A 21,438-nucleotide genomic window follows, 5' to 3' on the forward strand; every position below is an offset into this window, starting at 1 on the left:
TTATCCTTTTTTTTTTAATATATTTGTTTATTTAAATATTTATTCAATGGTTAAATCTTTTAGCACGCATTTGAAACCTTTAATCCATGTGCGCGGAGTAAGACTTTTTTGGTGAAAAAAAGCGTCTAGTATGAGAAATATGAGAATAGGTACGAATATTAAATAAATTTATCGTTTTATTAAGCAAATAATCGGGATTGTAAATTCTCTACTAAAATTTTGTGTAGATTATTAAAGTTACATAACTTTTTTTGCTATTGGCCGCCGTTTACAAGTTATTTACGAAAACCAAAAAAGGAACCAAAGAATTGATTATAATTAACTTTCCCGTGTTAATATCTCTCTGAATATTGATTCAATCGAAAAATTGTAAGGAATCTTTCTTGTAGGCAATTTTATGCAGATTACTTATGTAGAAGAATATTTTTTGCTATGCGCCACACTACGAGTTATTTACAAAAACCTAAAAAAGGGACCTTAGAATTGATTATAATTAACTTTCTAGCGTCAATATCTCTCTGAATATTGATCCTATCGAAAAATTGTACGGAATCTTTCTTGTAGGCTATTTTATGCAGATTACTTATATAGAAGAATATTTTTTACTGTGCGCGACAGTTTACGAGTTATTTACGAAAACCTGAAAAAAAGGGACCTTAGAATTGATTATAATTAACTTTCCCGCGTTAATATCTCTCTGAATATTGATCCTAGCGAAAAATTGTACAGAATCTTTCTTGTAGGCAATTTTATGCAGATTCCTTGTATAGAAGAAGATTTGTTTAATCTTTAAAGGGCTGTATATTTGGAACCATAGCAGATGGGTACTCCAAACTTTCAGAAAATACGTGTTATTATAACTGCTATTTTCTGCAATCATTATAATAAAAAAAGATTTAAAAAAAATATGGGTCTCCATACAAGGAACTCATTAGGGTCGGTAATAAATGGCCACCATTTTGAATATCTCACTTCCGGTCCAGATTTCGATCGGGCAACCGGCAAAGTCGGATTCAGCGGAGTCAAATTAGGTTAAAAAACCCGGTTGCCAAAAAGTAACATGATTTGCCAGTCGAAATCGATTTTATCAAAAATATGACCTGGCTATAACTTTAGTCAAAAATTCAAAATTAATTAACATTTTTTTTTCATTTATTCAGAAACCATACGATTCATATAAACATATCAAAAATGCAATACAAAAGATGTACCGCAACAAAAGAAAAATACAAAAAATTATATATATCATAAATTATGTTAAGAGGCCGTAGTCGATTTTGGAGCAAAAATGTAAAATTGATAGTCGTTGAAATTATACACGTTTTGTTACGTAATATCTAAATAACAAGTATTGATTTCTATTAGCACGTCTTCTCATCTTGCCTTTTAATAATGATGTCGCGAGCGTGCGTCACCGGTAATGCATGAAGAGAAAGTTTTTAAAAATTCATCAAAAAATCATGGTGGTAAATTATACAAATTGATGTATAAGAATAGTTTCAGCAAATGTTGTAGATTGTTTAAGTATCAAAATTACGTTGAAATTAAGTCGATTTTTAGAGAAATTGTCACTTGTTTTGAAGTAATTTCTGAAGAAAATTGATTTCGTCTAACTTTCATTTACACTACTTCAAAGTCATAATAATAAAAATGTAGTCTGATAAACGTCAAGTACAGGATATGTGTAATACAAAATTACCATGTTTAGCAGTCCAAACTTTACGAAATTTACAAATAAGAGCGACAAAATCAGTGCTTTACGCGCGTTTACCTAAACGTCCATCAGAAAAGCAAACATTACTAATTTAGCGAGTCTGTTTTCAAAAAATTGATCTGATAAAAAGTAAGATAAGAAGACGTGCTAATAGAAACCAGTACTTGTTATTTCAATTAGGTAACAAAAGGTGTAAAATTTCGCGGACTAAATCTATCAATTTTACATTTTTGCGACTAAAATCGACACCGGCCTCTTAACTAAAATTATAACTAATGCATATCTATATATCAGATAAATTAAGAACTGCTATCTGTACTTAGGTACTAAAACATCTTACGTCTAACTATATTTTTTGACTAGCCAACGAATTTTGAAAGCAATCTATTTCGGATAGATGTTTATTATAGTAACTAGGAAGTCGTCCGAAAAAGGTATGCCTGGAATAGTTTTTGACAGAAAAACTAATATGAAACAGCGATCGAGGGCGTAAGGGGTGATGCGGACAACCGAAAGTAACTAGTCTTAGGAGGTTAGGAGTGTTAGGACAATTAATAATTAAGAATTTTAAACAAAAACATAACGTGTAAGTATATCCTACTCTTTAAAAGGGAAGGGAAAATGTTTTGCCACCAACATAGAATTTACAAAATTATAATTATGATATTTGATTTTTTTGTTTTAATGGCATAAAATTGCATGGTTGGTGCATTATGCTTTTCATATGTTTAACCTTTAAACAAAGCTGTCTAATGCTTTGAAATAGACACTGCCACCTTTACTTTTGATTCTTGAAAAAATTGGTACCGTCAGCACTGCATCAAAGTAGCGGATTACACCACGCGCCAAAACTAATACCTACTACCATTGTCTAACAGCTTAAGACGATTCTCGCTGATTTGGCCTTGAGCGTCTGGGCAAATGTACCCGCTTCACCCCGCACTCCGCTCACTGCGATCGTACGTGAATTTTGACTCGCGGCACGCCAACGAGGTTCAAAGAATATAATAAGACAGCCCAGAGGCGCGCCGATGGCGCTATACTCGTATTTGTATATCTTTCGACTGCCAGCTATTTTGTCCTTTGAAAATTATAAGAAAAATATATTAATATAATGCCATTAATAGTTAACTTGTAAACTAAGTACTACATTTTTAGAATCGTTACCTTACTATTAAACTATTGTTTTTTTCGAGTAGTTGGTTGATAAATAAAATAGGTAATCAATTTCAAACTATTAGTTATAGTCGGAACTAATTTTTTCCTGTGACTTATACTTTTTTCGTAAAAAACACTACTACATGCCGTTTTGCTACTAGGTATTCTTGCCTATTTCTACTAAACGGCAATTCGATTAAAATTATCTTTAAACTAAAAAATGTTTTAAGAGTTCTGTAAATACAATGTTTTAACACCCCCTGGCACTGACTAAAATACCGACTTGGTTTCACATTACATCTCAAAACTTTTTTGTAGTTGAAGAATTTAGTTGCGAGACTTGCATCTTTTACATGTAATGTTTTTGATGGGATCTCATCTCTTTTTGTAGGCAGTCCTTGTTTTCGGGTACTACTTCTTGTACGCCAGCTACCACTTTTCTCAAAGCTCATACCCATCCCACACTATAGGTACTCGTACTCATACCATCTAATTTCTAAACTACCATCTGACAAAGTATAATGAAATGGGATGCGATGACTGAAATGATTTTTTTTTACATGTTCATGTGACCAGCTGTCCTTCCACCGAAATACAACCGGCTGACGATTTTATAAACATTAGCATCTAAACTATCAGTCGAATTGACTTAGGTATATATTTGTAAGAAACAGATAAAACACAAATTAACTAATTGAGGCTTGCAAAGTATAATGCATAAGGGAATATATTTTTATTATAATTTACCACCTCCACTAAACGCATCATCTACTCATACTCAAACGACAAAATATCTGCAAAAGATACACAAATACGAGTATAGCGCCAACCGCGCGCCTCTGGGCTGTAGATTATTCTTTGAACCTCGTTGTGGTAAATTCACGTACGATCGCAGTGAGCGGGGTGCGGGTACAGAGACGCTGAGACGCTCAAGGACACATCAGCGACTATCGTCTTAAATGGAATGTTCTTGGGGATATATCTAAGCCATATTATGCACTAAATTCAGGGTTCTAGCTTTAGCTAACACAAAATTACAGGACGTTGAAAATGGCCTGAGTGGCTTTGAGAAAAGGATGGTACGGCCGTGCCTCTTTGTTTTAGCTCGACTTGGCGCTTTACATGCGCGACAGATTATCGCTCCGTCTGTGACGAGCCTAATAGTAAGTTTTTCCGTAAATAAAAATACGATAGGCCGTTTTGCTAGTTCTTAATCGATTAAAATTATTTTTAAACTACAAAAACAATTTTTTTTAACAGATAATATACATACATCATACAACGTAATAGGTAATAGGTAGCTTATGTTAAATCAATTATTTATTGTTTCGAGATGGAATGGAACATTATTTAAAACTTGAATGACATCATAATTATGTCGGTTAGAAAACATTTATTTATTTATTTCAAATGAACTTTTCTCAAACATACGTATATTATAGTATAATATACACGGATATTATCATTACATTCATTGTAATAGACCGCAAAATACCGTGTTGTGCTCGCAAATGCGCGTCGCAACGAAATCAGCGCTCTGCAGTTATTTATTCTTTGGCCACAATAACTCCGATATTATAGAACTTTGCTTGTGCATAAGCGAACATAGTGCAAGGAAGGCACGGAGCGACGAGCGACACAGCCTCCTCGTCTCAAAGCTGGCACACGACTGCCGGCCACGCCATTTTCAGGTTTCAGGCTGCATACGCATGAAATGTGGAAAAAGCGTACGATTTCTTAAGAAAATATTTTTTTATTAACAAAAGCTATGTTGCATTTGTAGAACCTGTTAAAACATTTTTGTTAGTTTAAAAATAATTTTAATCGATTAAGCCGTTTAGTAGTTATAAGTAAAGTTAGCCGCAAAACGGCCTGTCGTGTTATTTTTTTTTCACCTCAGCAGCTCGAACAAGCCTACTTTCGTCACTCCCAGGAGTGAGGAAAGTGCGACTTTCCTCACTCCAGGGAGTGAAACAATGTAGCTTTTTAATTTAGTGAAGGCCATGAACTTCATACTTTTATTACATTTTTTTTATGGTACGGTACGGTCCGGTCCGGTTTCGTCTCGTATCGTATCTTATCGTATCGTACATATTATAATACTTTTTTTTTCTGTTTATTCTGTGTAATTCGAAATACATTTTAACCTTTAATATGTTCTCACTACTGAGGTGAAAAATTATGTGTGCAACACGAGAGCAAAGTTATTTTACATCTCGTGTTTTTGAGTCCCTCGCTACGCTCAAGATTCTACCCTAGAATCTTTCGCTTTCTCGGGACTCAAAATAAACACTCGCAAGAAAAACCAACTTTCCTCTCTTGTTGCACAAATAACTATTTCGGTGAAACTACAAATTTCAGGCAAAAAGTCAAATGTTACAATTGTTATGCATAGAGTGAAAATGCATATATATTTTTTTCATAATTTTTTGTTGACTCATTTAGAAGTTATAAGCTCTAAAAAGTAACAGTATTGATATAACGCTAGCGTCCAACAACGCGAGTAGTAAGATTAGCTCATGGCATGTCTCTGGGGAGATTTCTTTATCGGACCATAGATACATATGCTTTAGGTATAAGACTAAAATTCAATTAGAAATTATACGCAAACGGAATCCCAGAAACACCGACTGGTTAGCGTTCAAAAGCGACTTGAAGGCGGAACTGGGAGACCTTAAAGGCAAGCTAAACTCTATCAGTGATATAGAACTTGAATCAGACCGAATGGTACAAGCTGTCTATACAGCCTGGGCAAACAACTGCCCGGAAAAGAAAATCCTGGCGAAGAAGGTGCCCTGGTGGAACCCGGAGATCGCAAAACTCCGGAAGGAAACCAGGGCTGTCTTCAACGATGCTAAAAGGACTAAGGACTTTCAGCATTATGCGCAGAAACTCACTGAATACAGCAAAGCGGTGAGGAAAGCAAAAAGGAAGGCATGGATGAACCATTGCGATCAAATCAGGTCCATACCGGAAGGCATGAGACTTACAAAAGCGCTAGCCACAACGAAGTCAGTTCCGCTCACTTCAGTTAGAAGAAGTGATGGAGGAATGACTGAAACGGGGTTAGAAACCCTAAAAGTCATGTGTAACACACACTTCCCAGGCTCGATAATACACCAGAGCGTAACGGACGATATAGTAACTAGTGTGGTGGAACAACCCACTAGCACTACCAGGTACAACTGGGACACGTCTAAAAAGGTAGTAGATCACGATAAGATACAATGGGCACTATCAACATTTCAGCCATACAAAGCCCCGGGGCCAGATGGAATCTACCCCATACTACTACAAGAGGGCGCCAATGTACTAATACCACACTTAGGTAGACTGTACAGAGCGTGCATAGCTTTCGGACACGTGCCACGTGTGTGGAGGATGGTAAAAGTAACATACCTGCCTAAACCAGGCAAAGCAGATTACACAGAAGCCAAATCGTACAGGCCGATAAGTCTGTCATCATTTTTCCTCAAAACATTGGAGAAACTGGTAGACAGACATATAAGGGATGGTCCTCTTAAGAGACATCCACTGCACCAATTGCAATGTGCGTACCAGCCGGGTAAATCGACTGAAACGGCACTGCACCTGGTGACAACCAAAGCAGAGCAGGCGATAGAGAACAAGGAACTATGCCTAGCCACTTTTCTAGACGTGGAGGGGGCATTTGACCGCACCACGTATCAGGCAATCAACACTGCAGCATCTAAACATGGCATAGAACCGACAATCTGTAGATGGATTGGTACTATGCTAAATAGCCGACTAATAAAGTCCACCCTCATGGGAGATGAAATATTAGCCACGGCCACGAAGGGTTGCCCACAGGGGGGGGTTCTTTCACCGACTCTCTGGAGCCTGGTAGTGAACTCACTGCTGGAAGAACTAAACAAAGGCCCAATATACACGGTAGGGTATGCAGATGATTTAGTGATTCTTGTAAACGGGAAATTCCCGGGAACGGTATCGGAAATCATGAATACAGCACTGAAGCAAGTGGAGAGGTGGTGCAACCATCATCAGCTCTCCATCAATCCTGGCAAAACAGTAGTAGTACCGTTTACCAGGAAAAAGACCCTTAACGGCATGAAACAGCTGAAGCTTTATGGAAGGGTTCTGGAAATGTCCGATGAAGTGAAATATCTAGGTTTAACACTAGATAAAGAACTGAACTGGAAAAAGCATGTCGAAACTACCATAACCAAGGCACTGAGGGTGTTTGGAATGTGTAGAACGGCATATGGCAAAACGTGGGGTTTAAACCCAAAGGTACTGAGATGGATCTATACCATGATGGTAAGACCTATCATTCTGTACGGATGCCTGGCATGGTGGCCAAGGACACTAAAGAGCACATGCAGGGATGCCCTTACGAAAATACAAAGAACGGCGTGCATGGCTATTACTGGCGCGTTTAGAACGACGCCAACAGCGGCGATGGAGGTACTACTAGACCTCCCGCCGCTGCACCTAGTGATACAATCTGAGGCGCGGAAATCGTTACACAGGCTGGCTTTGACAGGCCTCTGGAGCGATAACAAGCCAAAGACTAAACACACAAACATGGAATGTGACAATTTCATGAAAAGGATTACGAATATGGGCTGCGATAAGATGCAACCCAAGTTTGTGTTCCGTAAGAATTGTAATGTTAAAGTTCCAACAAGGGCTGAATGGACCGAAGGTCTTGAAGCACCAATGTCTGATGAAAATGACATCATATGGTACACAGACGGGTCCAAGACAGATTCTGGTACTGGGGCAGGCATTTATGCAAATGACTTTAGTAGTAGCATAAGCATGGGCAATTACGCCACTGTCTTCCAAGCCGAGACATACGCTATAATTGCCTGTGCACATGAGAATATAGTTAGGCAAACCCAAGGGAAGAATATCTATATTCTCAGCGACAGTCAAGCTGCACTCAAAGCGCTTAAGGCGCCTAGAGTGGACTCTAGACTGGTATACAATGGCATCCAAGCTCTGAACAAGCTTGGAAGGCAAAACAAAGTGCAACTGGTGTGGATCCCAGGGCACGAGGGATTCATGGGCAATGAAAATGCAGATGAACTTGCCAGAGCCGGATCTGCAAACAACCTTATAGGTCCGGAACCATTCGTGGGGCTCTCACAGGGAACCATCACAACGGCTATCAAAGACCTTACTAAGACCAAACACCAGGAAGAATGGGACAGTCTGACGGGTCTAAAGCACTCAAAGCTCTTTATACAAGGGGTAGACTCTGGTTGGAGCAAAAAGCTTTGGAAACTTAGCAAACGGCAACTCCAAATAATAACGGGGGTGTTTACTGGCCATTACGGGGTCAAGGGAATCCTGGCCAAGATGGGGCACGCTGACAACACCGATTGTCGTATGTGTGGCGAAGAGGAAGAGACAATAGAACACCTTATGTGTGAATGTCACGCCCTCGCCAGACAAAGAATGAAGGACTTTGGAACGGGCTACCTGGTACCAAAGGAATTCAAAAAGCTACCCATGGGGTCCATCATCCGGCATATGGAGAGGGTGGGGAAGGCTCTTGAGTAGCGGACGGATCTTTCCTAGGGGGTAACTGCACAAAAGATCCCTATGGGTCGAAGTGTATCCGTAAGGGCCCCCGAAACTATAAGATAAGATAAGATAACAGTTTTTGGCCAAAAACTGCGCGGAGCGCCTTAATAAAAGGTGTCTCTAGGACTAGGTGTACAACAATCAACTAGATTTTAACGTATACTTATATGCAAAGATTCATTACAATCTAAAAAGTAGTTTTAAAATGAGAACGGGAACTCCATTTGTATGGGAAGGTGAAATTGTGAAAACTCTTTACGACAATAATCCATATATTGGGACTGTTTTTAGGGTTCCGTACCCAAAGGGTAAAAACGGGACCCTATTACTAAGACTTCGCTGTCCATCTGGCCGTCTGTTTGTCTGTCACCAAGCTGTATCTCATGAACCGTGATAGCTAGACAGTTGAAATTTTCACAGATGATGTATTTCTGTTGCCGCTATAACAACAAATACTAAACAGTACGGAACCCTCGGTGCGCGAGTCCGACTCGCACTTGGCCGGTTTTATTAATTTGTTGACGTATAGTATATTTTATTTTAAGTAATAACTTGACCTTGTTAATTAGAAGGAACGGAAAATAAAATGTAAAATCCTAGGTCGCTGCAGGAACCAGGAATAAATAAAATTAATACCTATATAATGAAAAAATTGTCTTTGTTGTCAATTTAAAATAGTAGTTGATAGCGATAAGGCAGGTATTTAGCGACCTTGTGATACGAGATAAAGTAAAGTAAACAGAAATACATGTGCACTACGTCTTGCCGCTATCAACAATGTATCACTGTAAGTATTTGTATAGCGATGACGTCCTTTATACGAACATGTTTTTTTATCACTACATCTTATAAAATAAAGTCCCCTGACGCGTCTGTCTGTTTGTATGTTCGCGATAAACTCAAAAATTACTGAACGGATTTTCATGCGGTTTTCACCTATCAATAGTGTTTCTTGAGGAAGGTTTGGGTGTATAATTTATTTGTTAAGGTTTACCCGTGCGAAGCCGGGGCGGGTCGCTAGTTATTCTATGAATTTATTCTAGAATTTACCTGCTGAACTTATCGTTGCTTTCATTGTCTACGAAATTGAAAATGTAACATCATAACATTCATAACATATAACTAATGACTTTACATTCTACCGATGCAAAGCGAGTTTTAATACTCCAGAAGCGAGCGATTCGATTACTGGCCGAAGTCCAAGCCTGACATCCGTGTAAAGAACTTTTTAAACAAAATGGCATCCTGACACACCTCCCTACACATATTCCAAATAATAATGTTTGTGAGAAATAATTTACATAAGTTCAAATGTATCGAGGTTACGGGTAAACAACTCCGATCAGGGAGACTACGCACAGTGCCGCGTCGCATGGCACTTTCAGTCAAAAATCCGAGGGTGATAGGGCCAACGTTTTATGAGCGTCTACCTACAACGTTGCGAACAGAACCATCTGACGAAGCATTTCAACGCCAATTGAGATCCTTTTTATTGGATAATCCATTATATTCTGTAAAAGAATATATGGAAATGACGCCTAATATTATCAATAGATTTAATTAATTATATGATATGATATTGCTTACCTATTCTTATATTGTAATGCATTGTACTATATATATTTATTTATAGTCTTTGGTTACCGCGATAGTTACTCATGAAATAAAACTATGAAAACGGATTATATCGCGTATATTGAATTTATAATACATCCCGACGTTCCTCAGTCACCCGTTGACCACGAACGCTGTAAAGGGTTCGAAACGTCGGGATGTATTATAAATTCAATATACGCGATATAATCCGTTTTCATAGTTTATATATATATATATATATATATATATATATATATATATATATATAAGGTTGCCAGAGCTCGAGGGAGAGGAGTGTTAGGGTAGGCAACGCGCATGTAACTCCTCTGGAGTTGCAGGCGTACATAGGCTATGGAGACTGCTTAACACCAGGCGGGCCGTATGCTTGTTTGCCACCGACGTAGTATTAAATATATATATATATATAGTATTATAGTATTACCGGCAGGAACACAACACTATTAGTAGGGTCTAGTGTTATTTGGCTGCGGTTTTCTGTAAGGTGGAGGTACCTCCCCATAGTTTGACGACCATTACCATATTGACATCTTTTTCGTAACCATGCTATTATTGACATCGTATTTATTTATTTAATCTTTATTGCACAAAAGAAAATACAATCGTACAAAAGGCGGACTTAATGCTATGAGGCATTCTCTACCAGTCAACCTTCGGGCAAAGCAGAGAATTTGTAGGCGGTGCAACATAGTGATTACATATATTAAATAATGCATAGGCATAGACATACATACATATATCTGTATATATAATATTCATATACATACATACAAATACATAAGATATCAGATGAAACTTTCAAAACAGAAACACTAAGAATTCATCGTTCTGCCAGCAAAGTACTCACGTAAGGATTTTTTAAATGCAAATCTATTCGGACACTTGTCTAATTTTAACAGGGAGACTATTCCAAAGGCGAGCTGCCTGATTAGAGAAAGAATAGGACATGAAACCTGTTCGGTGAGATGGTATGGACAGAAAGGTTGCCAGTAGAGCGAAGTTGACGGACACGAGAAACACCATAGTAGTTGAAGAAAGATTTGAGATATTCGGGAGATTGGGGATCTGGCAACGCCATTGTGAATATTTCATACATTTTTCTAATTAATTTTAAGTTTATTTTTATTATCTCATACACACCACTCGAACGCACCTATTATATATTTATACCTGGCAACATACATTCCTGTCCCCCCACTCCCCGCATTCAACCGCCAGTGCCACCTAAACCTATCACCGCGCGCGAGCCTAAAAAATTGGCTCATCTAAATAAACTCAAAATCATGTGAAAAAGTACTCCATGGACATCAGTGCCGCCCTGTGAATTGTGAACTCAATAAAGTTTGATTGTGCCGAAAGAAGAAACTCAAAACTGGAGTCGGCAGGTCATCAAGTGTCGAAGGTTGGTTTCCCGTCCTCTCCAAGTGTTGGTCCTTCGAACCGGATCCTTCCTATATAAATATCTCATTATTTCATTCATATTTACAATAGTCACACACTCAAAAGTATAATTTATACGTATATTTGTTAAAAACGCACAACGTGCCGTCATACTTTAATTGGTTCACATAACGCTTATTTCATCTTATTTCGCAACTAATTATTAATAAATACCAGTTATTTTACTCATTCTTTAAGATTAAAAGCATATTTTTGGTAGATCGCGCATATTTCGTAAAATCAATTGTAAAAATTTGTTCGCCTCGCGCGATTTATCTACCTACCTACCCGCCATATTTGTAGTTAAACTCGCCCGCAAAATTCGTCAACTTCGTCGCTTTGATTTTGGTTTACTTATATAACAAAACTCTCATTTCATAACTTTACGCAAATTACGCATACCTTATTATTAATTGACTCATTACAAAATGAAAGACGACGAAGAAGTGATGATTATCTTTTTAGAACATAAAAAACAATTTCTGTTTCAAATAATTCAAGAAGTTTATAATTTAAGGTGGTTCGATTTTCATACAAAATTCAATCTGCTTTAATTAAGGCACTACACACTATTACTACACAAATATTTGCTCATTTATCTACTTTCGAATATTCGTTTGCGCTAAATTAATAGAAAAACTTTGTTTCATACAGAAATCATACATAAATCAACGTAATTTTTTCATCAATTTTACGTATGTGTGTGTCACTAATGTCGTGTACAAATACGTTGCGTGCGGCGTTGCCACTCTATGACGTTGGCGACGTTGCCTGGCCGACCTGGCAGGATTTGCAGTGCCGTCATGTTTAGTGCATTATTATTTGACAGTGTTGACACTGACACATAGGGTCATGTTTATTGTGACATCAATTTGTTTGTATAAATTGAAAATGATAGCAACGTCTAAATCAAGTTACAAAAATCATCGGTGTTCTAGTCCGCGAAAATCCAGAAAAATTCAGACTCAATTGAAGCGGAATTCATGATGGTGAAGTTTCGTAAGGTAGGTACAGTTTCATTCCTTCATTGTACATTGTAATTTTCACGTGCCGATCTTTTTAGAAAATAATTCTCACTTCTTCCGTAATGGTAGATATAAGCAGTGAACAATACCTATATAATGTAATTATTACTGTTTTGGTTGCCGAATAGTCAATGTGTCACTAACTCTAGGTTTTTTTAGGTATTGTGCAAAATGAAGAGGCATTCTTGGAAATATAATGTTTTCCTTCATTAGGCAGAAAAAATCAGGACATCCTCACTGCAATAAAGTAAAATAAAACATTTCCTGGGGATGAAAATTATGGAATTTTGTCTATGAATGAAAAACACAATTATTACTAGGTAAGTAAATGATAACTTTATTAGAATCCATATTGTTGCATCATCTTTCTTCCTATAACATTAGAGATTTTGTGCTATCATGATATTATTTTTCTTTCAGGTACAGGGACAACTACGGATAACAAATATGAAAAAATGTTATTTCATTTGTTGTGTGAATCCATCTACACCAGCAAGACATCCACTGCTGGACATAGGCCTCTCCAGGGATCTCCACAACGACTGGTCTTGCAAGACCGGCCAAAATATCGAGAAATAATTATATAAATAAACATGATAAATATCCCGTTTTCTATAATAGTTATAATTAGAAGGCCATGCAATGTTGTTACTCACTGTACCTACTTGAATCAAAAAAAAATATATATAAAAAGTTTTAATTTTATTTTACAATTACTGCTTTATTATTAGTACATTACGATACAAGTGCGAAAAGTAGGAAATTGGCAACGAGTGGCGATAAATTGAAACACGACCGAAGGAAGTGTTTTAATCGACACGAGTTGCGAATTACCTTTTCGCACGTGTATTGTACAACGTTTTACAGTACATAATTATGGCCCTTTACATTTTCGACATATGCACGTAACTAATTATCGCACTAGGGCGGTAACGTATATGTAGCACCATATGTACTAAAAAGTATTTTACAGTACATATGGTGCAACTTTCTCGCCCTAGTGCGTAAAGAGCACTTTTCATGCATATGTCGAAAGTTTAAAGGGCCATATGTACTGTAAAACGTTGTACGATACACGTGCGAATAGGTAATTCGCAACTCGTGTCGATTTAAAACACTCTCTGCGGTCGTGTTTTAATCTGTCGCCACTCGTTTCGAATTTTCTCTTTTCCGCTCTTGTATCGTAAATAACTATTTCAAACTGCAAGGGTACGATGATAGATCTCAATTCAATATAATTTTGCAACATTTGGCATTATTAGGTTATAAATTGTATGGAGATGAAATCTATCATCGTACCCTTCCAGTTTGAAAAATACTATAGAGGCTGGGCAGTAAGGGATTGCTTTACTTGTAGAACTATATTTAGCGCTTTAAAAAAAACTGATACCTGACACTTACAAACCTGGACTTCCTTGGGCTAGTGCTACTAAGAATCGTCAGTATTCTCCATCCTTTCTGAGTTGGAAGAACCCAAAAAGGTGAGATTTGTGAAAGTCAGGTTTTCAATATATGTGGGCGTTTTCAACCAAACGGGTACCTACTTATTGTTGTCATATTTCCATAAAGCTTCAAAATGAAATCAACCTAATCGACAACCGACAATGTGGTACCTTTTAGTTCAAAACGTCACATATTTTTATAAAACGTTATAAACTAATTTATTAATAATACTGAATATCTGGGAGAATAAGAAAACATAAGTAAAAACTCAAAAATGCTCGTTTTCCCAGAGATAAGACCTAGCTAGATCGAACCCCTTACAGCAAATTTCATCGAAATCGTTAGAGCCGTTTCCGATATCACTGAAATATATTTCGGTTATATCGGAATCGGACAAGAATTCGAAGAATAAAAGGTATAAGAAACATAAGATAACACAAAAAGGACAAAAAAAAGTACCCCTGACGTACCAGTCTCGAACCCGAATCCTCTTGCACGTATTTCCACGAACATACCGCAACGCCATTGCAGCATACTTACACTGCATGAAATTGTCTACTACAAGCATCACGGAAACACTGTTTGCATGTGTGAGTAATAGTAGGAAATGGCATGACAGAAACACTCTGTCGACTTTAAAAGTGTTTTTTGCACTAATGAAGTATTCAATGTTTATTATAATAGTTCAATATTTATGTAAAAAGTGCGCTAAACATACTTGTAAGTATACAGATACCAACACTATTCCACAAAAAAATAAAACCTGAAAATTTGCGAAAGTGACGCCATCTAGCGGGGTTTAAGCTTTGGGTAACCTAGTCGAACCACCTTAAGCTTGAGGATTTCCGATGATGTCACTCGCACGCAGTTTTTAGCGAGGGCTCAATCCGCTGATAAAACGCGTTCAGATTATATTGAAACCGTAGATAAGCTTATAATTGAACAACTCAAAGAAAATCCTGAGGCTCAGCCGAGTTATAGTTTTTTAAATACATTCGATGAGTTATATTGTTACGTTAAACAAAAAGAAACTATTTTGAGGCAAGAGCTTGAGGACCAAAAGAAAAATAATAACTTTAATACGAAGTTACCCCCTCTTCAACTCATAGGTTTTGATGGTACTCCTACTAAGTGGCCAGTATTCTATGAAAATTTCCGCAGTGTCATACACACTAATACTCGCCTAACAAATGCTGAAAAGGTCCAGTACCTAATAGGCTGTCTCTCCGGCAAAGCACTCAATGTTTGTTCCGGAATAATAGCTACCTCTGAAAACTATGACATCATATGGCAAGCTCTTCTAGCAAAATACCAAGATACTAGGGTACAGGCTTTTGTCTATCTAGACCAAATGTTACAACAAAAGACTGGACAGTCAGTCGATAATATACTTGATAACTTTTGTTCCGCTGAAGCGGCATTACAGCGCTTGAAAATTGGTAACTTATCAGATTTCATCCTAACTCATATTGCCTTAAGTAAGTTGGACAAATCTATGATTGTCCTGTTCGAACAAGCTCATAGACATATTGACATTCCTAAATTTAGTGATTTAAAGAAATTTCTAACCGAACCGAACAGAGTATACTCCACGCACCGTCTCGCTCTCAAACGCAAACTTATAATAATAATCAGTGTTGGCCGTAATTGTTAATTTTAATTAACCATTGATCAATTTTATTAACCATTAGTTCCGCCATTAACCAATTGCATTAAAGTTAATTCGGATTAAATTTTTGAGACGTTAATGGCCATTGAAGTTAATTCGGATTAACTTTAATTCGGATTAACTTCAATGGCCATTAAAGTTTCAAAAAATTAATTAGAATTACTCTCAATTGCATTAACGTCTAATAAAATTACATTCGTGATATTTTAAAATGAGACAGCAAAATGACCCTGACTGAACCCTGGCAGTAGTAGCAGTACCTACCTACTACCTAGTAGAATTCTGGTTTGGTGCAACACAGACATACGCGGTTTTGGTCATTTAAATCGTCTTGATGAGCACTTCGGAGAGCCGTACCCATGATAGAGCTGATGCTGAACCCTGGCAGTACCTAATGGATCTAAGGTTTGGTGCAACATAGGCACACGCTGTTTTAGTCATCCAACTCGTCTTGATGAGCACTTAGGAGAGCGGTACCCATGATAGAGCTGATGCTGAACCCTGGCAGTACCTAGTGGATCTAAGGTTTGGTGCAACATAGGCACACGCTGTTTTAGTCACCCGACTCGTCTTGATGAGCACTTAGGAGAGCAGTACCCATGATAGAGCTGATGCTGAACCCTGGCAGTACCTAGCGGAACTAAGGTTTGAAGCAACATAGGCACACGCTGTTTCAGTCATCCGACTCGTCTTGATGAGCACTTAGGAGAGCAGTACCCATGATAGAGCTGATGCTGAACCCTGGCACTACCTAGTGGATCTAAAGTTTGGTGCGACATAGGCACACGCTGTTTTAGTCATCCGACTCGTCTTGATGAGCACTTAGGAGAGCAGTACCCATGATAGAGCTGATGCTGAACTCTGGCAGTACCTAGTGGATCTAGGGTTTGGTGCAACATAGGCACACGCTGTTTTAGTCATCCGACTCGTCTTGATGAGCACTTAGGAGAGCAGTACCCATAATGGAGCTGATGCTGAACCCTGGCAGTACCTAGCGGAACTAAGGATTGGTGCAACATAGGCACACGCTGTTTTAGTCATCCGACTCGTCTTGATGAGCACTTAGGAGAGCAGTACCCATGATAGAGCTGATGCTGAACCCTGGCACTACCTAGTGGATCTAAGGTTTGGTGCAACATAGGCACACGCTGTTTTAGTCACCCGACTCGTCTTGATGAGCACTTAGGAGAGCAGTACCCATAATGGAGCTGATGCTGAACCCTGGCAGTACCTAGTGGAACTAAGGTTTGGTGCAACATAGGCACACGCTGTTTTAGTCATCCGACTCGTCTTGATGAGCACTTAGAAGAGCAGTAACCATGATAGAGCTGATGCTGAACCCTGGCAGTACCTAGTGGATCTAGGGTTTGGTGCGACATAGGCACACGCTGTTTTAGTCATCCGACTCGTCTTGATGAGCACTTAGGAGAGCACTTATACTAGGTACTGCCAGGGTTCAGCATCAGCTCTATCATGGGTACTGCTCTCCTAAGTGCTCATAAAGACGAGTCGGATGACTAAAACAGCGTGTGCCTATGTTGCACCAAACCTTAGTTCCGCTAGGTACTGCCAGGGTTCAGCATCAGCTCCATTATGGGTACTGCTCTCCTAAGTGCTCATCAAGACGAGTCGGATGACTAAAACAGCGTGTGCCTATGTTGCACCAAACCTTAGATCCACTAGGTACTGCCAGGGTTCAGCATCAGCTCCATTATGGGTACTGCTCTCCTAAGTGCTCATCAAGACGAGTCGGATGACTAAAACAGCGTGTGCCTATGTCGCACCAAACCCTAGATCCACTAGGTACTGCCAGGGTTCAGCATCAGCTCTATCATGGTTACTGCTCTTCTAAGTGCTCATCAAGATGAGTCGGATGACCAAAACAGCGCGTGCCTATGTTGCACCAAACCTTACTTCCACTATGTACTGCCAGGGTTCAGCATCAGCTCCATTATGGGTACTGCTCTCCTAAGTGCTCATCAAGACGAGTCGGGTAACTAAAACAGCGTGTGCCTATGTTGCACCAAACCTTAGATCCACTAGGTAGTGCCAGGGTTCAGCATCAGCTCTATCATGGATACTGCTCTCCTAAGTGCTCATCAAGACGAGTCGGATGACTAAAACAGCGTGTGCCTATGTTGCACCAAACCTTAGTTCCGCTAGGTACTGCCAGGGTTCAGCATCAGCTCCATTATGGGTACTGCTCTCCTAAGTGCTCATCAAGACGAGTCGGGTGACTAAAACAGCGTGTGCCTATGTTGCACCAAACCTTAGATCCACTAGGTACTGCCAGAGTTCAGCATCAGCTCTATCATGGGTACTGCTCTCCTAAGTGCTCATCAAGACGAGTCGGATGACTAAAACAACGTGTGCCTATGTTGCACCAAACCCTAGATCCACTAGGTACTGCCAGGGTTCAGCATCAGCTCTATCATGGTTACTGCTCTTCTAAGTGCTCATCAAGACGAGTAGGATGACCAAAACAGCGCGTGCCTATGTTGCACCAAACTTTACTTCCACTATGTACTGCCAGGGTTCAGCATCAGCTCTATCATGAGTACTGCTCTCCCAAGTGCTCATCAAGACGAGTCGGATTACCAAAACAGCGTGCGCCTATGTTGCACCAAACCTGAGCACCACTATGTACTGCCAGGGTTCAGCATCAGCTCTATCATGAGTACTGCTCTCCCAAGTGTTCATCAAGACGAGTCGGATGACCAAAACAGCGTGCGCCTATGTTGCACCAAACCTGTTCCACTAGGTACTGCCAGGGTTCATAAGGAGGATGAGTAATACATACTCAAAACTTTTACAAGTTCAGTCTTGCAGACCTTTGATCCCTTGGACGCCTTTATAAAATTATGATATTTCTTCTTGTTAATTGTTAATTTTTAATCACATTTTTAATTTTCATTAAAAATTGATTTAATTTTTAATGGTTTGTAAACCATTAACCATTAGTTTGTTTTAATTGTTAATTTTTTGAAATGAATTAACATTAATGGCCATTGATGTTAATGGCCATTACTAATTCATTTTCCGTCAATGGCTAATGGTTAATGGCCATTAACCTTTTTAATTGTTAATTTTTAATGGTTAATGGCATTAGCGTTCGGCCAACACTGATAATAATTCTCGCACTCACTCACTCAGTACTAACAAACCCTCAACGCAAATTAATAAAATAAAAACATTCTGTACTCAAGTTACAAATCCGCAACCTCAAACTTCCAGCAAGTTTAATAACTGACATTCTCACTCAATCTCGCTCATGCAAAGTGTGTAAATCTCAACTCTCTCACCCGCTATTTAAATGTGAATATTTCTTACAACAAAATACTCAAACGCGCAACGACATAGCTCGTCAACACACATTTTGCATGTAAATCAACAAATAGGTGTTCGGTTTGCAATAAGAAACATCATTCTTTGTTACATTACGAGACCCAGTCGAATACAACGCATTCCTTGCAATCAGCTGATTCAAATACAAACAATAATAACAACTCGGCTGGCACGAGCGCTGCTCCAGCGCCGCGTCCAAGCAGTAGTAGCACATCGAATCTTCCGTCTCTGTCCCACCCGCCGCTTCAGCCGCGCTCGCCTACGGCGACTGCAGCTCGCACGAACGGCGGCCAGACAAACGATAACCTCGCGCTTTCTGTTACAATTCCCGCTCGAAATTTAAATTGTGACACTTTAGTTTTATGCCCGACTGCGTCTGTTAACGTTTATAGTAATAATCAAACGCATCGCCTCTGTGTATTCTTGGATACGGGAGCGGCTACTAATTTCATAACAAAGGCTTGCTGTGAACGCTTAAATTTAAAAATTACTCCCGCACCCGCTATTATTAATGGCATAGGAAAAATCCAAGACCGCGCGTTTGGAATAACGCAACTTACAATACACTCTCGATTCGACTCACGCTGTTCCTATACCGTTTGCTGCCGCGTTATGAATGAAATTACGGACATTTTACCTAGCGCCGAGCTAGAAACCACGCAATTAGACCATCTTCAAGGTTTGCCGATGGCCGATGACGAATATTACTTACCGGGCGAGATAGATTGTTTGATAGGTAATGAATTATTCCCCACGTTACTCGGACCAGGTAAAGTGACCTCGCCGACCTCCTCGGTTGTAGGTATCGAAACTACTCTCGGATTTATCGCCGGAGGAAGGGCGTATCTCGAAACTCGCTCTTTAAACGCTCACAATTTGGAAAAGACTTTCTTTTGCCAAACTGAAGATTTTGCTCTCGATCAATTAACGCAACGCTTTTGGGAAATCGAAAATGTCCCAGAAAAAACCCATTTTAGTCCAGATGACGAAGCATGTGAAAAACATTTTCAGTCAACTTATACGCGCGAGGATGACGGTACCTATACCGTTGCTCTTCCATTCAAACACTCACCTGCCGAATTAGGATCATCTTATTCTGCAGCGAAGCGCCGCTTATTAAATTTAGAAAAGAAACTCGACTCAACTGGATTACGATCCAATTATAACGCAACTATTCAAACTTACATAGATCAAGGTTATCTAATAAAGGTTCCGAATAATTTTCAAAACACTAATTGTTATTACATACCGCATAGGGCCGTTTATCGTCCCGACAAAGAAACTTCAAAGACGCGTATCGTACTGAACGCTGGTTGTAAAACCACCTCAGGAAAATCCCTTAATGATTTACTTTACGTAGGTCCAGTTCTACAGAATAATATTTTCGAATTGCTTTTAAATTGCTTTTAAATCTCCGCATGTTTTCAATCGCAATTTCCGCAGATATCGAAAAAATGTATTTTCAAGTGAAACTTTCTCCTGATCATCACTCATTCCAAAGAATTTTATTTAGGTTTGACACTAATTCACCGATCGAAATATATCAATTTAATCGAGTCTGTTTCGGTGTTTCTAGTTCACCCTATTTAGCTTTGCGCGTCGTGCGACAGCTTGCCGCAGATAGCCGCGATTCATTCCCGCTCGCCGCTTATGAAGGCGAAAACCATATGTACGTTGACGATTATGTTAGTTCCGTTGATAATGTGGATACGGCAGAAAAAATATATAAAGAGATGACAGCTATGTTCAAATCGGGAGGTTTCAACTTCAAATGATACTCAACTCATGTCGCGCGTCCCATCCGCTCAGAAAAGCCCTCTTGCTGTCAAATTTGATGATGATCCCAACGCTGATACTAAAACCGTAGGTATGCAATGGCAGCCTACGGATGATCAATTTCACTTTAAAAATAACATAGATTTTCCAGAAACTTGTACTAAACGCTCGATTCTGTCTGTCACCGTGCGCGCTTGTTCGACCCGCTAGGTCTAATTAGCCCGGTCGTAGCTTATATGAAATTACTCATTCAAGAATGTTTTAAACTTCAACTCTATTGGAATGATGAAGTGCCCGACTTCATTGTCTCCAAATGGAAACAATTCCACCAGGAATTATCGCATTTATCAGAAATTAAAATACCGCGCCATATTGGCATCACGTCCAAAAACAGAATAACTTTAATCGGATTCGCCGACGCTAGCCAGCAGTGCTATGGTGCTGCGATTTATGTACGCGTAGACTCAGATGAAAACTCAACCGCAAATTCAGTAGAATTACTCACCGCTAAATCAAAAGTTTCCAACCCTAATAACTATTACTCGCAAAATTTATAAATTCCGTTCGCGATGTCCTAAGTAAACGATGCACTATATAGGTAAATAACATACGCTTTTTCAGACGCCACTGTAACACTCACATGGATTCATTCGCCCGCTTATAAATTTCACACATTTGTA

At 39.0% G+C, this 21,438-nt stretch overlaps 1 protein-coding gene across 2 annotated transcripts in view; it reads left to right on the top strand.

Annotated features, from left to right (window-relative positions):
* The window catches only part of LOC134754438 (ADP-ribosylation factor-like protein 5B), a 64,353-nt gene that overhangs the window by 9,303 nt on the left and 33,612 nt on the right, over positions 1-21,438 (top strand). The gene's annotated exons all lie outside the window — the stretch shown is intronic.

This window comes from Cydia strobilella, chromosome Z (genome assembly GCF_947568885.1).
Source record: "Cydia strobilella chromosome Z, ilCydStro3.1, whole genome shotgun sequence".
In the NCBI taxonomy this organism is placed as follows: Eukaryota; Metazoa; Arthropoda; class Insecta; order Lepidoptera; family Tortricidae; genus Cydia; species Cydia strobilella.